Genomic DNA, 20008 nt, shown 5'->3' with positions numbered 1-20008 from the left:
ACGAAAATAAAACATCCCCTAATATTACGACGATGCTACATCTATACTAGTCGTCATCTCAGTCTACTATCGTGGAAAACATTATCTGCTCTAATCTGTCATCTCGATCCCCTTGAATCTGCTATTGCCTATTCTGGCTTAGCATCACTTCTTCTCGTCCTCGAATTGGTTAGCTTGTTGCATACTTGGCTAATATAAGAAAATCCATAATCGAAAAGTTGTGCTCGTCCCGTAATAAATATTCTACGACTGCTCTCATAAATCGAGTTTCTTCCAAACACTCTTCTTGTTATACCATCCTAATTACCTAGACGATCCTAACTCTTGTCGGATGTAGTAGGGAAATAGGAGGTGATGAATAAAAATGTCTGGTCTTGAACAAGACGAGCTCAAGTAATGGAAAAATTTCCATAATAGCCAATGCTATTTCAAGGATAATGAAGAAGTTACAATCAAGGTAAGATCAAAAGCTAGAACAGAAGCTAGAATAAAACTGAGATATGATATGATGGGAATAAATCAATTCTGGAAGTAGGAACAATCCACTAAGTGGAAAAATGAATAAATTGTCCACTGTTAAAGCAAAGGGTAAGGATTTCCAACACAAACGGCTCAGGCTCAAACACAGTGGATCTGGAAAAATTTCTCAATAGCAAATAGTTCATCTCCTGTTGGAGTTCAAATGGATGCAGAAACATTTAAATACGACCAAGCGGGATAGGGGCTCAATAAGTCTACTCTCATGACTACTCTAGCGATGGTACGCGCGGTCCCGGTGAAAGTACCTCTATTTCAAAGTACAATTGGTCAATAGCATCTATGCATCCCATGAGGTCTCCATTATACGTTCGTCCTATTAGGGTCGTGTCTATAAATCGCGATGAAATCTCTAACTCTCGTCGTATTATCTCAACGATTGGTTTCTCTGTTCATTTTCTTCATCTTCTTCATCTTCTTCTCGGTTTATGTTCCTTCGGTTCCCTCTTCTTCTCGGAGGTATACTATAAAGGAAAAAGAGTTATATAACTATTGACTTCTAAACTAACCGTTCGTCGTTACAAAATACAAATCCTCGTTTCTCATTTCACTTCTATATCTTATTTGTGATCTCAAAGTTCTCAAAACTCTCATCCAGTCTATTTCTCGTCTATCATCGTTCGTAACTCTCATCAATCTCTATTTCTCATTTTTTTTTCATCAAGCATCAACATCATCATCATTCTCAAAGCTCTGATAAAGATAGTGAAACTCTCTAGTCATAAACATCTCTTGTATACATATATATATATATATATATGGAAAATTGCCTCTCTCTCGAGGTCTTTTACAAAAGTAAGGTCTTATGTACAAAGGCCCTAACACCAAAATGATGCTCTAACTATACAAGCATCATAAGTACTAAGCATCTATAGATATATACTATCTACACATACACACTATACTATGCCTCTCTTCCTATATATATACATATACGTATATATCGACTATGCATCTATACATATGTATGTGTCTACTAGATACACGTGATCGCTTGTCGTCGTCTTCTGAAATCCTGCTCATCGCATCGTCAACCTCCATATCCTCACTCGGCTCCGTCTCCTCGCTCGGCTCCGACTCCTGACTCTCGTACTCGTCGATCAGTCGGTAGACACTATCATCGCTCGGCTCATCCTCGACATCGGTGTCCATCATCGGACCATAATTCGGCACCTCGGGAACAAGTACCCATGTCTCGACTCCGTCGGTAGTAATATGACGCTGTAATGGCTGAGTCCGTCCGTGGCCAACCGTCATCTCTGGAGTTTCCTCATCCGGGTCCTCCTCATCACTGTCCAGGTGTACTGGCCGAGACCTTCCCTCCTGGGCGTCTCGGGACGATGAATATAAAATCGAGTGTATATACGTCTGAAAAGCCAAAGTGCCCGGCTCAAGCAACGGGGCAACCCTCGGATAAGGATCAAAGGGCACATACTGTATCTGAGGCTCAATAGAAACAATTGGCTACGCCGACTCAACAGGTGGCAATGGCAAAGGTACCATTGCCAGAGTCAAATCCCAAGGCGGTAACTCAGCGCTGGGAAAAGGAATAAGGGATCGAAACACAAACGGGTCATGCTATACCACTGGAGAGTACGCCTCGAAAACCATCGGCTCTGAAACATCCAGCTCAAAAGGAACTGGAATCGGATCAGCTGGGGGTAGAGGGGCAATCGGAAATGGCTCCTCGGGAAGTGGGGGCACAACAACAAGCTCCCTTCCCTGGGCTGGTCCCTCAGACTCTCCATACGGCGGTGAAGGTGGCTCGCCATAAGCAAGGTAGCGGTGGCTCAACGTTGCGATGAAACCACGAAAATCGGCGCTCACGAAACGCCTAAACTCAGTCCTCAAGATATGTTGCGGCACCAGCGGAGCCGCCCAATCATACCACTCGAGGGGCAGCTGTGGAATCAGGTGAGTGATGGCCTCAGCCTCGTCAATCCCGTGGATACTAGTCTCTAACTCACGTCGATGGTAATGCGCTAGAAACTCCCCAAGAGTATCGCCCTCTCTCAGTCCAGTAGTCCTGAACCAATGGCGCATCGCCTCGCTATATCGTCTATGTATCGCTGCCTCTTCTCGACTCTGCATCTCATCCTCATTTGGTACGGTGGGGCATCGGCTATACTAGCCTCAACATCTCTCCTCGTATTCCACATCAACTGCCTCGTATCAGAATTCATCATCTCAAACAATTTCATCATTAAAACAATACATGACTCATTAGTGAATCAAACTCAGCTCTCAACAGGAAAGCAACAAGAAACAACATCAACCTCTTACCTCGTTAAGCCGGAGGAGATGGGGTGCTGGGGTTTCGTTTCAAACTGACTCTCTCAAACTAGCCTAAGAATTCAAATTAGACTAGTACTCAATTTAAAAAGATACCAGTAATCAAAGGTTCAACTCAGTCAAGCAATAGACTCAGAGCAGATGACCTGCTCTGATACCACCCTGTCGCAGCCCGATTCCCGACACTAGTGATAGTGGGGTACGAGTATCGATACGACTATTTTTAAAAGAATAAAAGATAAGAAGAATAGGTCGAACATCAAGCGGAAGCTCGCATCAAAAGGTGTTAAAGAAATCGTTATAAATGAACCCAAGGGTAAAATCGTCAATGTCGTTATAACTTTTTAATTATCAGGAATTTCACGAACAAAAACAAAACGGGTATCGCTCATTTTTCGTAAGGAATCATAATATGCAGAGTATCGCAGCAAAAGGCGAACCGATTATATGTATGAAGACATATAACCGTGAGTACATTGCTCAACTTCAAAAGAAAATTAAAGTATATCAATCATCAAGACTTTATCGTCAAAATGGAAATACGATAAAGTAAATACATCCTCCAACGTTTCCCCGCCAGCACCAGACCAATCTCGCTCCTCGCTTAGTCTGCACATTTAGAAATACATGCAGGGCGTGAGTATATAATACTCAGTGGGCAAACGCCGAAAAACAAGAAAGGCGCTCTTAGAGCTATAAGTTTGAAGCTTGCCACATCTCAGCAATACACAGAAATAAAGTTAGCGTAAATGAATCTGTGCATGCAGTTTTCATAATCATGATATCATAAGAAACGATAGCGCTATCAAAGTACTCATCATGTATGTACCACATCTACAACTCATCATCATCAAAGGTACTGAGAAGTAGGCCTCCTTCTCAAGCACCGTGACTGGCCGACCCGAAGACGGCTCACAGTCACCTCTGTGTACACTAGCCCTAGCAGGGTAGCTATCAACTGCCCAGGACCCGAATTCGTCTCATCTCATCAGTAGAGGGTAACATACAAGCTCAACATCAAAAATTGGCAAGTCAAACAATTCTCAAACATCATTTATCTCAATTTATTTGATAAGCTCATAACATCATTATATCATCAAATCATTTTAGAAAGCTCGGATAATATATGTATACTCAAAATATTGCCCACCTGAAGACCTTACTCAAAAACTCCCGTCAAAGCGGAGTTACTTACTTCCCTGCTCTGCTCGTGTCTTCAGGGATCATCGTCATTATCGAAGGTTCATGTCATAAAAAGAATCTCGATTAGAACTCAACGACAAAAACTCATGCCTTAACTCATGCTCTATCTTATATTCTATCTCTTAATCAACTCTACATAAACTTCTTCACTCAATTCAAATCCTTAAGTCCAAGGATAGGTTTCAAGAAAATCATGGTTCTAAGTCTCGATTTATCTCTCATATAAGACTCGTCTAATCTCATTAAAACACTTAGGCAACATAAACACATAAGGCACATAAGAAAATACAATCAAACATCAACAAATCATGTCCTGTTTTCCCACTGACTCAACTTCAAAATTTAACACGTTCTGACTCCGACATCTCCTGGACTCCAGACTCATACCAAAAGAAAGGTATTTGAGTCTAGTTTCATTTAAAAAAAAGTAGAGTCAGAAACTCCAAGTGGTTTGGGAGATATGGCGTTTTTACCACGGTCTACCATATTCGACAGTTTTGAGCAATCGGAAACATTGATTTTTGAAAAATAGTAAACGTTGTCAAACTGAGCTCAAATTTGGTGGATATCTAGCCCATACAGTAAGGTTGATACCATAAAACTTTGGAAAGCTAGATCATACAGGAAGCTACTGAAATGAATGACTTTGTCCCCTGTTCTCTGAAATTCCCGGTAGAAATGTGCAGATTTGGTTTTTCATTTTATAAAAATAGTAAATCAAGTCCAAATGACTTGAAATTTTACCGGTATGCTCAAGACGAATGTAGGGACATGCTGTAAAATTTTCGAAGCCATTAAACATCGAAAACCCGTCGATCACAGTAGGTCAGTAGCCTACGAAAAATCACCAAAAACTCATCTCAAACTCTTAAATGCTCAATTCAACATTCCTTCAAAGAAAACCAATCAAAGCTCATTTTAAACACATATAACACTCAAAAACATTCAAAAACATTTAAAATACTCATCATACTCAAATTAACTCTCCTCTTTTACATCTTAACTCAAATCTCAAGGAAAACGTTTCTACAACGTATCAAGTAAATCCTCTTCTCAATTTCATGCTTAAAAACACTCAATCATTCAAAATGACCTCATACTTCATATAACTCATTTTATACACATCAATCCCCTATAATCATACCAACCAAACTTTAATAAAAACTCATATATTCACATAAACTCTCAACAAAAACATGACAACTTCACAAAATGATCATAAATCAATTTGACCTCATTTTATCATTCGTTAACCCCACATCATATGAGAACTCAAAAACTCCTTCAAACTAAACTAAGTCCAAATTTTACTTAGCTTACATTAGACTTAATCAAACATATTAAAACACTAATATCATGCTCAAAAACATATATCTTAAGCTAAATCACTTAATAGACACATAGACAAGAAAGTCCTAATTTTTACCAAACTAAACTCTTTGAAATTTTATAAACTCACATGGATCTTTAATCTCATCATATATCTATCAATTTTAGTCATTTAAACTCACATATACTCCATCCATTTACAAATTAGAGCATAGATACACATAGCCCTAATTTTAGTAAACTAACTCATATCAAAATCATCATTTGACATCATATACTCAATTTACTCCATCAATCATCATCATATACATCTCATGAACTCCTCTTCATCATCAATTCATCACTTTAATCATCAACTCAAAAATTCCCAATTTTGGGTAAACTAAACTATATCAAAGTTTGAATCTCAAAGCATAGCTTTTCAAAACACACATCAATCATCACCAAACATCACATAGATCATTTTTCTCACCTCAAATCAAGGAAAGAAAAAGAAAAAAATTTTGAAGTGTAGAACACCTATTTTTCGAAAATTTGAGGAAAAGAAAGGGGGTGATTTTCTTGCTTCAATCTTTCAAGAATACTCATATACAAACTCACACAAATTATATCTATGAATATAGAGATCACTTACCCAAGTTTACACCAAATATCAAATTTTCTCTCTCTAGTCTTGAAGCCAATCTTCAAGGATTCTCTTGAATTCAAGTTGATAGGATGTGTTTATGTGGGATTTTGTTGGTGATTTATGTGTTTGGCATATTTTGGTGAAGCTTCGAAGTTCTCTCCAATGGTTGACAATGGAGGAAATATGAGAGAGAAGGGAGAGAGAGAGAGCTCGAAAATGGGTGGAGGGAGAGAGAGAATTATCTTGCAAGATTTGTGAGGATTTTGCCAATCTTGTAAAGATTTGTGAATCTTTAAAGGAGATTTTGATATCTTAGGGAATATTTGGCAATTAATGCATGATCTCTCTCACTCTAATCTCTACACTCTCAATAATACACTCTCAATCTCTACTCTCTCAATCTCTACACTTAGCAATTTGAGGCATTTAATCATATGGTAGGGAAATTAAAATAAAGTGTGAGAAGGGTGATTAAATAATAATCACAAAAACTATGGAAATATTACTCATTTATAAAGTACCATAGTATAATTATTCATGTGACCAAAATAAAATAATTATAGCACTAATATTAGTGCACTCACTCAATTATAATATTCCTCATCATAGGAAAAATAATTTAAAAAAAAAAATTATGCTTGGAAAAATTTCCATAAACCGGCATCGTTCGATTTCTCGGTAAAAATAAACCGCACTTTCTTTGGAAACTTAATAAAAATTCCCAAGTGCTAAGGTTTCAAATAAAAATCATAATAATATGGTCATATTGACACACGTCACAAAATCACATAATCATTCAGTCACGTAAATTCACATAACATCACATCAAAACAGTCGGCAGACTCAAATAAGCTAGACGTCTCTCTGACCGACTCTATTTATCAAGGTTTCTCACTCTTTCTTCCTCGACTCTATTTCCAACTCATTATTCCTATTTTTCTTAATAGGACAGTCAATCTCTAATAATTCAGTATCCGGTAACTCTATTCCCGGTAGTTGGAAATAAAATAAAATCTCAGCTCAATTCAATCAGCATCTCTATCTCAACTCATTTCTCAAATCTCATCACTCTAATTCCATCATCGGTTTATTCACTCGTATCTCTATTTAAAAGACAATCTGTCTTATCTGCTCATAAAAAAAAAGTAGTCTCGTATTTCGACATCTCAGTACTCTCAATAGTGTTAAGACACTATCTCACAACATGAGGAAAAGTACGGGGTGTTACAGCGGGCGAAATGTGAAATAGGCGCGCGCGCGATGCCCTTCAGGAGTTGTGTGCGTTAGGCTCGCGCAAGCCCCGTTGGACGCCCACGGTGTAGGGGGCAGGCGCCATGTGCTTTAGGCACGTGGGAGAGTCCCGTCCGATGTCGGATGCTTCAGGCACGCACACGCGAGTGGGGCACGCGTGATTTCTATAGGCCATAGTACGCCTTGCACACGCGGGTGGTCAATCGTGTTTCGGGTAACAGGCGAGCAAGACCCGTCGGAGGTTGGAGGCTAGGGCCAGGGCGCTGGCCAGTCCCGTGCAGTAACGGGTGTGACCCGCGCGCTAGGGCTGTCGGGTGTCGGACCCCGGGTGTGAGGTATCGGGTGCCATATGTGATGTGTCGTGCACGCACGCGATACCCGTTTGGTGCTAGGTGTCTAGAGCTGTTGATGCTTGTTTTTGGGCGTGCGATGTCTGTTCGACGGTTGGTGTCGTTAGCACTCGCGCAGCCGATCGAGCATCAGAAATCTAGTACACACGGGGCCTATCGAGTGTCGATCATCGGGTATTTTGCTTTGTAATTCAGGGTCTATATTATGTGTGCGCGTACTAGGCCCCAGCATGCAACGTGACTAGAGCCGAAGCGAGGCCTGTTGGGTGCTTGGTGTCTAGCACGACTAAGGGCTGTCTACCATAGCGTGTCTTCGCAGCCGTAAGGCTCGTTAATGATTCAAGATAAGCCGTAAGGCTCGTTAATGATTCAAGATATTTAGTATGTCAATTCATTGAAATAAAATACGAGATATTTGGGTGATTCACGCGCGTGTGTCTCGCCGGCGTAGCACGTCAACCGTTGGGAATCTAACACACGAGATGACTTTTGGCCGTAGTATGCCTTGAACACGCAGAAATTCAATTGGGTGTCGGGTGACATGCGAGCGGCACTTGTAGTAGGCCGGGAAACGGGCAAAGCATACACACGAGGCCGTGCGGTAACGGTTGTGACTCACACGTGCGGCCCGTCAGGTGTCGGTCACCCAATGTCATGTATCTTGTAACACATGCGCGTGCATGAAGCCCGTTCGGCGCAAGCCTAGTAGTGTTTACACGAGATATGTGCCTTGGGCACAGGGCGGGCGAAATGTGAAATAGGCGCGCGCACGATGCCCTTCAAGAGTTGTGTGCGTTAGGCTCGCGCAAGCCCCGTTGGACACCCACGGTGTAGGGGACAGGCGCCATGTGCTTTAGGCACGTGCGAGAGTCACATCCGATGTCGGATGCTTCAGGCACGGACACGCGAGTGGGGCACGCGTGATTTCTATAGGCCATAGTACGCCTTGCACACGCGGGTGGTCAATCGTGTTTCGGGTAGCAGGCGAGCAAGACCCGTCGGAGGTTGGAGGCTAGGGCCAGGGCGCTGGCGAGTCCCGTGCGGTAACGGGTGTGACCCGCGCGCTAGGCCTGTCGGGTGTCGGACCCCGGGTGTGAGGTATCGGGTGCCATATGTGATGTGTCGTGCACGCCCGCGATACCCGTTTGGTGCTAGGTGGCTAGGGCGGTTGATGCTTGTTTTCGGGCGTGCGACGTCTGTTCGATGGTTGGTGTCGTCAGCACCCGCACAGCCGATCGGGCATCAGAAATCTTGCGCACACGGGGCCTATCGAGTGTCGGTCGTCGGGAATTATGCATTGTAAGTCAGGGTTTATATTATGTGTGTGCGTGTTAGGCCCCAGCATGCAGCGTGACTAGAGCTCAAGCGAGGCCTGTTGGGTGCTTGGTGTCTAGCACGACTAAGGGCTGTCTACCATAGCGTGTCTTCGCAGCCGTAAGGCTCGTTAATGATTCAAGATAAGCCGTAAGGCTCGTTAATGATTCAAGATATTTAGTATGTCAATTCATTGAAATAAAATACGAGATATTTGGGTGATTCACGCGCGTGTGTCTCGCCGGCGTAGCACGTCAACCGTTGGGAATCTAACACACGAGATGACTTTTGGCCGTAGTGTGCCTTGAACACGCAGAAATTCAATTGGGTGTCGGGTGACATGCGAGCGGCACTTGTAGTAGGCCGGGAAACGGGCAAAGCATACACACGAGGCCGTGCGGTAACGGTTGTGACTCACACGTGCGGCCCGTCAGGTGTCGGTCACCCAATGACATGTATCTTGTAACACATGCGCGTGCATGAAGCCCGTTCGGCGCAAGCCTAGTAGTGTTTATATGTGCCTTGGGCACAGGGCGAGCGAAATGTGAAATAGGCGCGCGCGCGATGCCCTTCAGGAGTTGTGTGCGTTAGGCTCGCGCAAGCCCCGTTGGACGCCCACGGTGTAGGGGGCAGGCGCCATGTGCTTTAGGCACGTGCGAGAGTCCCGTCCGATGTCGGATGCTTCAGGCACGCACACGCGAGTGGGGCACGCGTGATTTCTATAGGCCATAGTACGCCTTGCACACGCGGGTGGTCAATCGTGTTTCGGGTAACAGGCGAGCAAGACCCGTCGGAGGTTGGAGGCTAGGGCCAGGGCGCTGGCGAGTCCCGTGCGGTAACGGGTGTGACCCGCGCGCTAGGCCTGTCGGGTGTCAGACCCCGGGTGTGAGGTATCGGGTGCCATATGTGATGTGTCGTGCACGCACGCGATACCCGTTTGGTGCTAGGTGTCTAGAGCTGTTGATGCTTGTTTTTGGGCGTGCGATGTCTGTTCGACGGTTGGTGTCGTTAGCACTCGCGCAGCCGATCGAGCATCAGAAATCTAGTACACACGGGGCCTATCGAGTGTCGATCATCGGGTATTTTGCTTTGTAATTCGGGGTCTATATTATGTGTGCGCGTACTGGGCCCCAGCATGCAGCGTGACTAGAGCCCAAGCGAGCCTGTTGGGTGCTTAGTGTCTAGCACCACAAGGGACTGTCTACCGTAGCGTGTCTTCGCGGGCGTGAGGCTCGTTAATGATTGAAGATATTTAGTACTTCAATTCACGTCAATAGAAAATGAGATATTTGGGTGATTCACACGCGTGTGTCTCACCGGCGTAGCACGTCAATCGGTGTGGGTCTAACACACGTAATGTCTTTTGGCCATAGTGTGCCTTGAACACACAGAAAGTCAATTGGGTGTCGGGTGACATGCGAGCGGCAGTTGTAGTAGGCCGGGCAACGGGCAAAGCCTACACACGAGGCCGTGTGGTAACGGTTGTGGCTTATACGTGCAGCCCGTCAGGTGTCGTTCACCCAGTGTCATGTATCTTGTACCACATGCGCGCGCATGAAGCCCGTTCGGTGCAAGCCTAGTGGTGTTTACACAAGATATGTGCCTTGGGCACAGGGCGGGCGGAATGTGCCATAGGAGCGCGCGCGATGCCCATCAGGAGCCTTGTGCGTTAGGCTCGCGCAAGCCCCGTCGGACGTCCGCGGTGCAGGGGGAGGGCGCCATGTGCCTTAGGCGCGTGCGAGAGTCGCGTAGGATGTCGGATGTCTCAGGCACGCACACGCAAGTGTGGCACACGTGATTTCTATAGGCCGTTGTACGCCTTGCGAAAGCGGGTGGTCAATCGGGTGTGACCCGCACGCGAGGTAGCATGCGAGCAAGGCCTGTCGAAGGATCAAGGCTGGGGCCAGGGCACAGGCGAATCCTGTGCGGTAACGGGTGTGACCTGCACGCGAGGCCTATCGGGTCTCGAACCCCCGTTTTGAGGTATCGGGTGCCATATGCATGCAGGAGGCCATCGGGCACGAGGTTAGTAGTTTTCACACGTGACCTTTCAAGCAGTAGGTGTCGTGCGCGCACGCGATACGCGTTTGGTGCTAGGTGTCTTGAGCACTTGATGCTTGTTTTCGGGCGTGCGACATTTGTTCGACGGTTAGTGTCGTCAGTACCCACGCAGCCGATCGGGCATCAAAAATCTAGTGCACACGGGGCCTATCGAGTGTCGGTCATCGGGTAGTTTGCTTTGTAATTCGGGGTCTATATTATGTGTGCGCGTGCTAGGCCCCAGCATGCAGCGTGACTAGAGCTCAAGCGAGGCCTGTTGGGTGCTTGGTGTCTAGCACGACCAAGGACTGTCTGCCATAACGTGTCTTCACAGTCGTGATGCTCGTTAATGATTCAAGATATTTAGTACTTGAATTCACTTAAATAGAATACGAGACATTTAAGTGATTCACGCGCGTGTGTCTCGCCGGTGTAGCACGTCAACCGTTGGGAGTCTAACACACGTGATGTCTTGTGGCCATAATGTGCCTTGAACACGCAGAAAGTCAATTGGGTGTCGGGTGACATGCGAGCGGCACTTGTAGCAAGCCGAGCGACGGGGAAAGCATACATTCGAGGCCATGCGGTAACGATTGTGACTCACACATGCGGCCCGTCAGGTGTCGTTCACCCAGTGTCTTGTATCTTGTGCCACATGCGCGCGCACGAAGCCCGTTCGACGCAAGCATAGTTGTGATCACACGAGATATGTACCTTGGGCACAGGGCGAGCGGAATGTGCCATGGGCGCCCGTGCGATGCCCGTCAGGAGCCGTATGCCTTAGGCTCGCGCAAGCCTTGTCGGACACCCGCGGTGCAAGGGGCGGGCCACATGTGCCTTAGGCGCGCGCAGGGCTGTAAGGAGCCGTGTGCCTTAGGCACGCGCATGCCCCGTCGGATGCACGCGGAGCAGGGGGCGGGCAGCATGTGCCTTAGGCACACACACGTGATTTCAATAAGCTATAGTACGCCTTGCGCAGGCGGGTGGTCAATTGGTTGTCGGGTAACATGCGAGCAAGACCCGTCGAAGGATGGAGGCTTGGGGACATGGCGCAGGCGAGTCCCGTTCGGTAACGGGTGTGACCCGCACGCGAGGCCTGTCGGGTTTCGGATCCCCGGTGTACGGTATTAGGGGCCATATGCGCGAAGGAGGCCATCGGGCATGAGGTTAGTAGTCTTCACACATGACCTTTCAAGCGGTAGGTGTCGTGCACGCCCGCGATACCCGTTTGGTGCTAGGTGGCTAGGGCGGTTGATGCTTGTTTTCAGGCGTGCGACGTCTGTTCGATGGTTGGTGTCGTCAGCACCCGCACAGCCGATCGGGCTTCAGAAATCTTGCGCACACTGGGCCTATCGAGTGTCGGTCGTCGGGAATTATGCATTGTAAGTCAGGGTTTATATTATGTGTGTGCGTGTTAGGCCCCAGCATGCAGCGTGACTAGAGCTCAAGCGAGGCCTGTTGGGTGCTTGGTGTCTAGCACAACTAAGGGCTGTCTACCATAGCGTGTCTTCTCAGCCGTAAGGCTCGTTAATGATTCAAGATAAGCCGTAAGGCTCGTTAATGATTCAAGATATTTAGTATGTCAATTCATTGAAATAAAATACGAGATATTTGGGTGATTCACGCGCGTGTGTCTCGCCGGCGTAGCACGTCAACCGTTGGGAATCTAACACACGAGATGACTTTTGGCCGTAGTGTGCCTTGAACACGCAGAAATTCAATTGGGTGTCGGGTGACATGCGAGCGGCACTTGTAGTAGGCTGGGAAATGGGCAAAGCATACACACGAGGTCGTGCGGTAACGGTTGTGACTCACACGTGCGGCCCGTCAGGTGTCGGTCACCCAATGTCATGTATCTTGTAACACATGCGCGTGCATGAAGCCCGTTCGGCGCAAGCCTAGTAGTGTTTACACGAGATATGTGCCTTGGGCACAGGGCGGGCGAAATGTGAAATAGGCGCGCGCGCGATGCCCTTCAGGAGTTGTGTGCGTTAGGCTCGCGCAAGCCCCGTTGGACGCCGACGGTGTAGGGGGCAGGCGCCATTGCTTTAGGCACGTGCGAGAGTCCCGTTCGATGTCGGATGCTTCAGGCACGCACACGCGAGTGGGGCACGCGTGATTTCTATAGGCCATAGTACGCCTTGCACACGCGGGTGGTCAATCGTGTGTCGGGTAACAGGCGAGCAAGACCCGTCGGAGGTTGGAGGCTAGGGCCAGGGCGCTGGCGAGTCCCGTGCGGTAACGGGTGTGACCCGCGCGCTAGGCCTGTCGGGTGTCGGACCCCGGGTGTGAGGTATCGGGTGCCATATGTGATGTGTCGTGCACGCACGCGATACCCGTTTGGTGCTAGGTGTCTAGAGCTGTTGATGCTTGTTTTCGGGCGTGCGATGTCTGTTCGACGGTTGGTGTCGTTAGCACTCGCGCAGCCGATCGGCCAGCAGAAATCTAGTACACACGGGGCCTATCGAGTGTCGATCATCGGGTATTTTGCTTTGTAATTCGGGGTCTATATTATGTGTGCGCGTACTAGGCCCCAGCATGCAGCGTGACTAGAGCCCAAGCGAGCCTGTTTGGTGCTTAGTGTCTAGCACCACAAGGGACTGTCTACCGTAGCGTGTCTTCGCGGGCGTGAGGCTCGTTAATGATTGAAGATATTTAGTACTTCAATTCACGTCAATAGAAAACGAGATATTTGGGTGATTCACACGCGTGTGTCTCACCGGCGTAGCACGTCAACCGGTGTGAGTCTAACACACATAATGTCTTTTGGCCATAGTGTGCCTTGAACACACAGAAAGTCAATTGGGTGTCGGGTGACATGCGAGCGGCAGTTGTAGTAGGCCGGGCAACGGGCAAAGCCTACACACGAGGCCGTGCGGTAACGGTTGTGGCTCATACGTGCAGCCCGTCAGGTGTCGTTCACCCAGTTTCATGTATCTTGTACCACATGCGCGCGCATGAAGCCCGTTCGGTGCAAGCCTAGTGGTGTTCACACGAGATATGTGCCTTGGGCACAGGGCGGGCGGAATGTGCCATAGGAGCGCGCGCGATGCCCGTCAGGAGCCTTGTGCGTTAGGCTCGCGCAAGCCCCGTCGGACGCCCGCGGTGCAGGGGGAGGGCGCCATGTACCTTAGGCGCGTGCGAGAGTCGCGTAGGATGTCGGATGTCTCAGGCACGCACACGCAAGTGTGGCACACGTGATTTCTATAGGCCGTTGTACGCCATGCGAAAGCGGGTGGTCAATCGGGTGTGACCCGCACGCGAGGTAGCATGCGAGCAAGGCCTGTCGAAGGATCAAGGCTGGGGCCAGGGCATAGGCGAATCCTGTGCGGTAACGGGTGTGACCTGCACGCGAGGCCTATCGGGTCTCGAACCCCCGTTTTGAGGTATCGGGTGCCATATGCATGCAGGAGGCCATCGGGCACGAGGTTAGTAGTCTTCACACATGACCTTTCAAGTAGTAGGTGTCGTGCGCGCACGCGATACATGTTTGGTGCTAGGTGTCTTGAGCAGTTGATGCTTGTTTTCGGGCGTGCGACATTTGTTCGACGGTTAGTGTCGTCAGTACCCACGCAGCCGATCGGGCATCAAAATTCTAGTGCACACGGGGCCTATCGAGTGTCGGTCATCGGGTAGTTTGCTTTGTAATTCGGGGTCTATATTATGTGTGCGCGTGCTAGGCCCCAGCATGCAGCGTGACTAGAGCTCAAGCGAGGCCTGTTGGGTGCTTGGTGTCTAGCACGACCAAGGACTGTCTGCCATAGCGTGTCTTCACAGTCGTGATGCTCGTTAATGATTCAAGATATTTAGTACTTGAATTCACTTAAATAGAATACGAGACATTTAAGTGATTCACGCGCGTGTGTCTCGCCGGTGTAGCACGTCAACCGTTGGGAGTCTAACACACGTGATGTCTTGTGGCCATATGTGCCTTGAACACGCAGAAAGTCAATTGGGTGTCGGGTGACACGCGAGCGGCACTTGTAGCAAGCCGAGCGACGGGGAAAGCATACATTCGAGGCCGTGCGGTAACGATTGTGACTCACACATGCGGCCCGTCAGGTGTCGTTCACCCAGTGTCTTGTATCTTGTGCCACATGCGCGCGCACGAAGCCCGTTCGGCGCAAGCATAGTTGTGATCACACGAGATATGTACCTTGGGCACAGGGCGAGCGGAATGTGCCATGGGCGCCCGTGCGATGCCCGTCAGGAGCCGTATGCCTTAGGCTCGCGCAAGCCTTGTCGGACACCCGCGGTGCAAGGGGCGGGCCACATGTGCCTTAGGCGCGCGCGGGGCTGTAAGGAGCCGTGTGCCTTAGGCGCGCGCATGCCCCGTCGGATGCACGCGGAGCAGGGCGCGGGCGGCATGTGCCTTAGGCACGCACACGTGATTTCAATAAGCTATAGTACGCCTTGCGCAGGCGGGTGGTCAATTGGTTGTCGGGTAACATGCGAGCAAGACCCGTCGAAGGACGGAGGCTTGGGGACATGGCACAGGCGAGTCCCGTGCGGTAACGGGTGTGACCCGCACGCGAGGCCTGTCGGGTTTTGGATCCCCGGTGTACGGTATTAGGGGCCATATGCGCGAAGGAGGCCATCGGGCATGAGGTTAGTAGTCTTCACACATGACCTTTCAAGCGGTAGGTGTCGTGCACGCCCGCGATACCCGTTTGGTGCTAGGTGGCTAGGGCGGTTGATGCTTGTTTTCAGGCGTGCGACGTCTGTTCGATGGTTGGTGTCGTCAGCACCCGCACAGCCGATCGGGCATCAGAAATCTTGCGCACACGGGGCCTATCGAGTGTTGGTCGTCGGGAATTATGCATTGTAAGTCAGGGTTTATATTATGTGTGTGCGTGTTAGGCCCCAGCATGCAGCGTGACTAGAGCTCAAGCGAGGCCTGTTGGGTGCTTGGTGTCTAGCACGACTAAGGGCTGTCTACTATAGCGTGTCTTCGCAGTCGTGATGCTCGTTAATGATTCAAGATATTTAGTACTTGAATTCACTTAAATAGAATACGAGACATTTAAGTGATTCACGCGCGTGTGTCTCGCCGGTGTAGCACGTCAACCGTTGGGAATCTAACACACGAGAAAAGCCGTAAGGCTCGTTAATGATTCAAGATAAGCCGTAAGGCTCGTTAATGATTCAAGATATTTAGTATGTCAATTCATTGAAATAAAATACGAGATATTTGGGTGATTCACGAGCGTGTGTCTCGCCGGCGTAGCACGTCAACCGTTGGGAATCTAACACACGAGATGACTTTTGGCCGTAGTGTGCCTTGAACACGCAGAAATTTAATTGGGTGTCGGGTGACATGCGAGCGGCACTTGTAGTAGGCTGGGAAATGGGCAAAGCATACACACGAGGTCGTGCGGTAATGGTTGTGACTCACACGTGCGGCCCGTCAGGTGTCGGTCACCCAATGTCATGTATCTTGTAACACATGCGCGTGCATGAAGCCCGTTCGGCGCAAGCCTAGTAGTGTTTATATGTGCCTTGGGCACAGGGCGGGCGAAATGTGAAATAGGCGCGCGCGCGATGCCCTTCAGGAGTTGTGTGCGTTAGGCTCGCGCAAGCCCCGTTGGACGCCCACGGTGTAGGGGGCAGACGCCATGTGCTTTAGGCACGTGCGAGAGTCCCGTTCGATGTCGGATGCTTCAGGCACGCACACGCGAGTGGGGCACGCGTGATTTCTATAGGCCATAGTACGCCTTGCACACGCGGGTGGTCAATCGTGTGTCAGGTAACAGGCGAGCAAGACCCGTCGGAGGTTGGAGGCTAGGGCCAGGGCGCTGGCGAGTCCCGTGCGGTAACGGGTGTGACCCGCGCGCTAGGCCTGTCGGATGTCGGACCCCGGGTGTGAGGTATCGGGTGCCATATGTGATGTGTCGTGCACGCACGCGATACCCGTTTGGTGCCAGGTGTCTAGAGCTGTTGATGCTTGTTTTCGGGCGTGCGATGTCTGTTCGACGGTTGGTGTCGTTAGCACTCGCGCAGCCGATCGGGCATCAGAAATCTAGTACACACGGGGCCTATCGAGTGTCGATCATCGGGTATTTTGCTTTGTAATTCGGGGTCTATATTATGTGTGCGCGTACTAGGCCCCAGCATGCAGCGTGACTAGAGCCCAAGCGAGCCTGTTGGGTGCTTAGTGTCTAGCACCACAAGGGACTGTCTACCGTAGCGTGTCTTCGCGGGCGTGAGGCTCGTTAATGATTGAAGATATTTAGTACTTCAATTCACGTCAATAGAAAACGAGATATTTGGGTGATTCACACGCGTGTGTCTCACCGGCGTAGCACGTCAACCGGTGTGAGTCTAACACACGTAATGTCTTTTGGCCATAGTGTGCCTTGAACACACAGAAAGTCAATTGGGTGTCGGGTGACATGCGAGCGACAGTTGTAGTAGGCCGGGCAACGGGCAAAGCCTACACACGAGGCCGTGCGGTAACGGTTGTGGCTCATACGTGCAGCCCGTCAGGTGTCGTTCACCCAGTGTCATGTATCTTGTACCACATGCGCGCGCATGAAGCCCGTTCGGTGCAAGCCTAGTGGTGTTCACACAAGATATGTGCCTTGGGCACAGGGCGGGCGGAATGTGCCATAGGAGCGCGCGCGATGCCCGTCAGGAGCCTTGTGCGTTAGGCTCGCGCAAGCCCCGTCGGACGCCCGCGGTGCAGGGGGAGGGCGCCATGTGCCTTAGGCGCGTGCGAGAGTCGCGTTGGATGTCGGATGTCTCAGGCACGCACACGCAAGTGTGGCACACGTGATTTCTATAGGCCGTTGTACGCCTTGCGAAAGCGGGTGGTCAATCGGGTGTGACCCGCACGCGAGGTAGCATGCGAGCAAGGCCTGTCTAAGGATAAAGGCTGGGGCTAGGGCACAGGCGAATCCTGTGCGGTAACGGGTGTGACCTGCACGCGAGGCCTATCGGGTCTCGAACCCCCGTTTTGAGGTATCGGGTGCCATATGCATGCAGGAGGCCATCGGGCACGAGGTTAGTAATCTTCACACGTGACCTTTCAAGCAGTAGGTGTCGTGCGCGCACGCGATACGCGTTTGGTGCTAGGTGTCTTGAGCAGTTGATGCTTGTTTTCGGGCGTGCGACATTTGTTCGACGGTTAGTATCGTCAGTACCCACGCAGCCGATCGGGCATCAAAAATCTAGTGCACACGGGGCCTATCGAGTGTCGGTCATCGGTAGTTTGCTTTGTAATTCGGGGTCTATATTATGTGTGCGCGTGCTAGGCCCCAGCATGCAGCGTGACTAGAGCTCAAGCGAGGCCTGTTGGGTGCTTGGTGTCTAGCACGACCACGGACTATCTGCCATAGCGTGTCTTCACAGTCGTGATGCTCGTTAATGATTCAAGATATTTAGTACTTGAATTCACTTAAATAGAATACGAGACATTTAAGTGATTCACGCGCGTGTGTCTCGCCGGTGTAGCACGTCAACCGTTGGGAGTCTAACACACGTGATGTCTTGTGGCCATAATGTGCCTTGAACACGCAGAAAGTCAATTGGGTGTCGGGTGACATGCGAGCGGCACTTGTAGCAAGCCGAGCGACGGGGAAAGCATACATTCGAGGCCGTGCGGTAACGATTGTGACTCACACATGCGGCCCGTCAGGTGTCGTTCACCCAGTGTCTTCTATCTTGTGCCACATGCGCGCGCACGAAGCCCGTTCGGCGCAAGCATAGTTGTGATCACACGAGATATGCACCTTGGGCACAGGGCGAGCGGAATGTGCCATGGGCGCCCGTGCGATGCCCGTCAGGAGCCGTATGCCTTAGGCTCGCGCAAGCCTTGTCGGACACCCGCGGTGCAAGGGGCGGGCCACATGTGCCTTAGGCGCGCGCGGGGCTGTAAGGAGCCGTGTGCCTTAGGCACGCGCATGCCCCATCGGATGCACGCGGAGCAGGGGGCGGGCGGCATGTGCCTTAGGCACGCACACGTGATTTCAATAAGCTATAGTACGCCTTGCGCAGGCGGGTGGTCAATTGGTTGTCGGGTAACATGCGAGCAAGACCCGTCGAAGGACGGAGGCTTGGGGACATGGCGCAGGCGAGTCCCGTGCGGTAACGGGTGTGACCCGCACGCGAGGCCTGTCGGGTTTCGGATCCCCGGTGTACGGTATTAGGGGCCATATGCGCGAAGGAGGCCATCGGGCATGAGGTTAGTAGTCTTCACACATGACCTTTCAAGCGGTAGGTGTCGTGCACGCCCGCGATACCCGTACTTTTTCCTTATGTTGTGAGATAGTGTCTTAACACTATTGAGAGAACTGAGATGTCGAGATTCGAGAAATGAGCTGAGATAGAGATGCTGATTGAATTGGGTTGAGATTTTAATTTTATTTCCGATTACCGGGAATAGATTTACCAGATCCCGAGTTATCAGAGATTGACTGACCTATTAAAGAAAATAGGAATAATGAGTCTGACATAGAGTCGAGGAAGAAAGAGTGAGAACCTTGATGAAAAGAGTCGGACCGAGAGATGTCTAGTTTGTTTGTTTGCCGACTGTTTTAATGTGACATTATGTGAATTTACGTGACTGATCGATTATGTGATTTTCGTGATGAGTGTCACTGTGACCGAGTTATTATGATTTTTATTCGAGACCTTAGCATTTGGAATTTTGATTAAGTTTCCAAAGCAAGTATGGTTTATTTTTATCAAGAACTCGAATGATGCCGGTTTATGAAAATTTTTCCGAGCATAATATTTTTAAATTATTTTTTTTCCTACGAAGAGGAATATTATAATTGAGTGAGTGCACTAATAATAGTGCTATAATTATTATTTTGGTCACATAAATAATTATACTATGGTATTTTATTAATGAGTGACATTTCCATAGTTATTGTGATTTTTATTTAATCACCCTTCTCACACTTTATTTTAATTTCACTACCATATGTTATATGCCTTAAATGACTAAGTATAGAGATTGAGAGAGTAGAGATTGAGAGTATATTATGGAGAGTGTAGAGATTAGAGAGAGAGAGATCATCCATTAATTGCAAATATTCTCCAAGATTTGGAAATCTCCTTT

The 20008-nt window shown here is 49.0% G+C and overlaps 1 long non-coding RNA gene across 1 annotated transcript; it reads right to left on the bottom strand.

Moving 5' to 3' along the window:
• Positions 1-3146: 3146 nt before the first annotated feature.
• On the bottom strand, positions 3147-6317 carry LOC131014119 (uncharacterized). Its single transcript, XR_009098063.1, has 3 exons — positions 5996-6317; positions 3980-4043; positions 3147-3438 (listed from the first exon to the last, which is right to left on the bottom strand). It is a non-coding gene; the product is annotated as an uncharacterized LOC131014119 (long non-coding RNA).
• Positions 6318-20008: the final 13691 nt, after the last annotated feature.

The sequence above is a fragment of the Salvia miltiorrhiza genome, chromosome 3, assembly GCF_028751815.1.
Source record: "Salvia miltiorrhiza cultivar Shanhuang (shh) chromosome 3, IMPLAD_Smil_shh, whole genome shotgun sequence".
Classification (NCBI taxonomy): domain Eukaryota; kingdom Viridiplantae; phylum Streptophyta; class Magnoliopsida; order Lamiales; family Lamiaceae; genus Salvia; species Salvia miltiorrhiza.
Note: the sequence above shows the minus strand (reverse complement) of the source record. Positions and strands in the feature narration are given on the sequence as shown.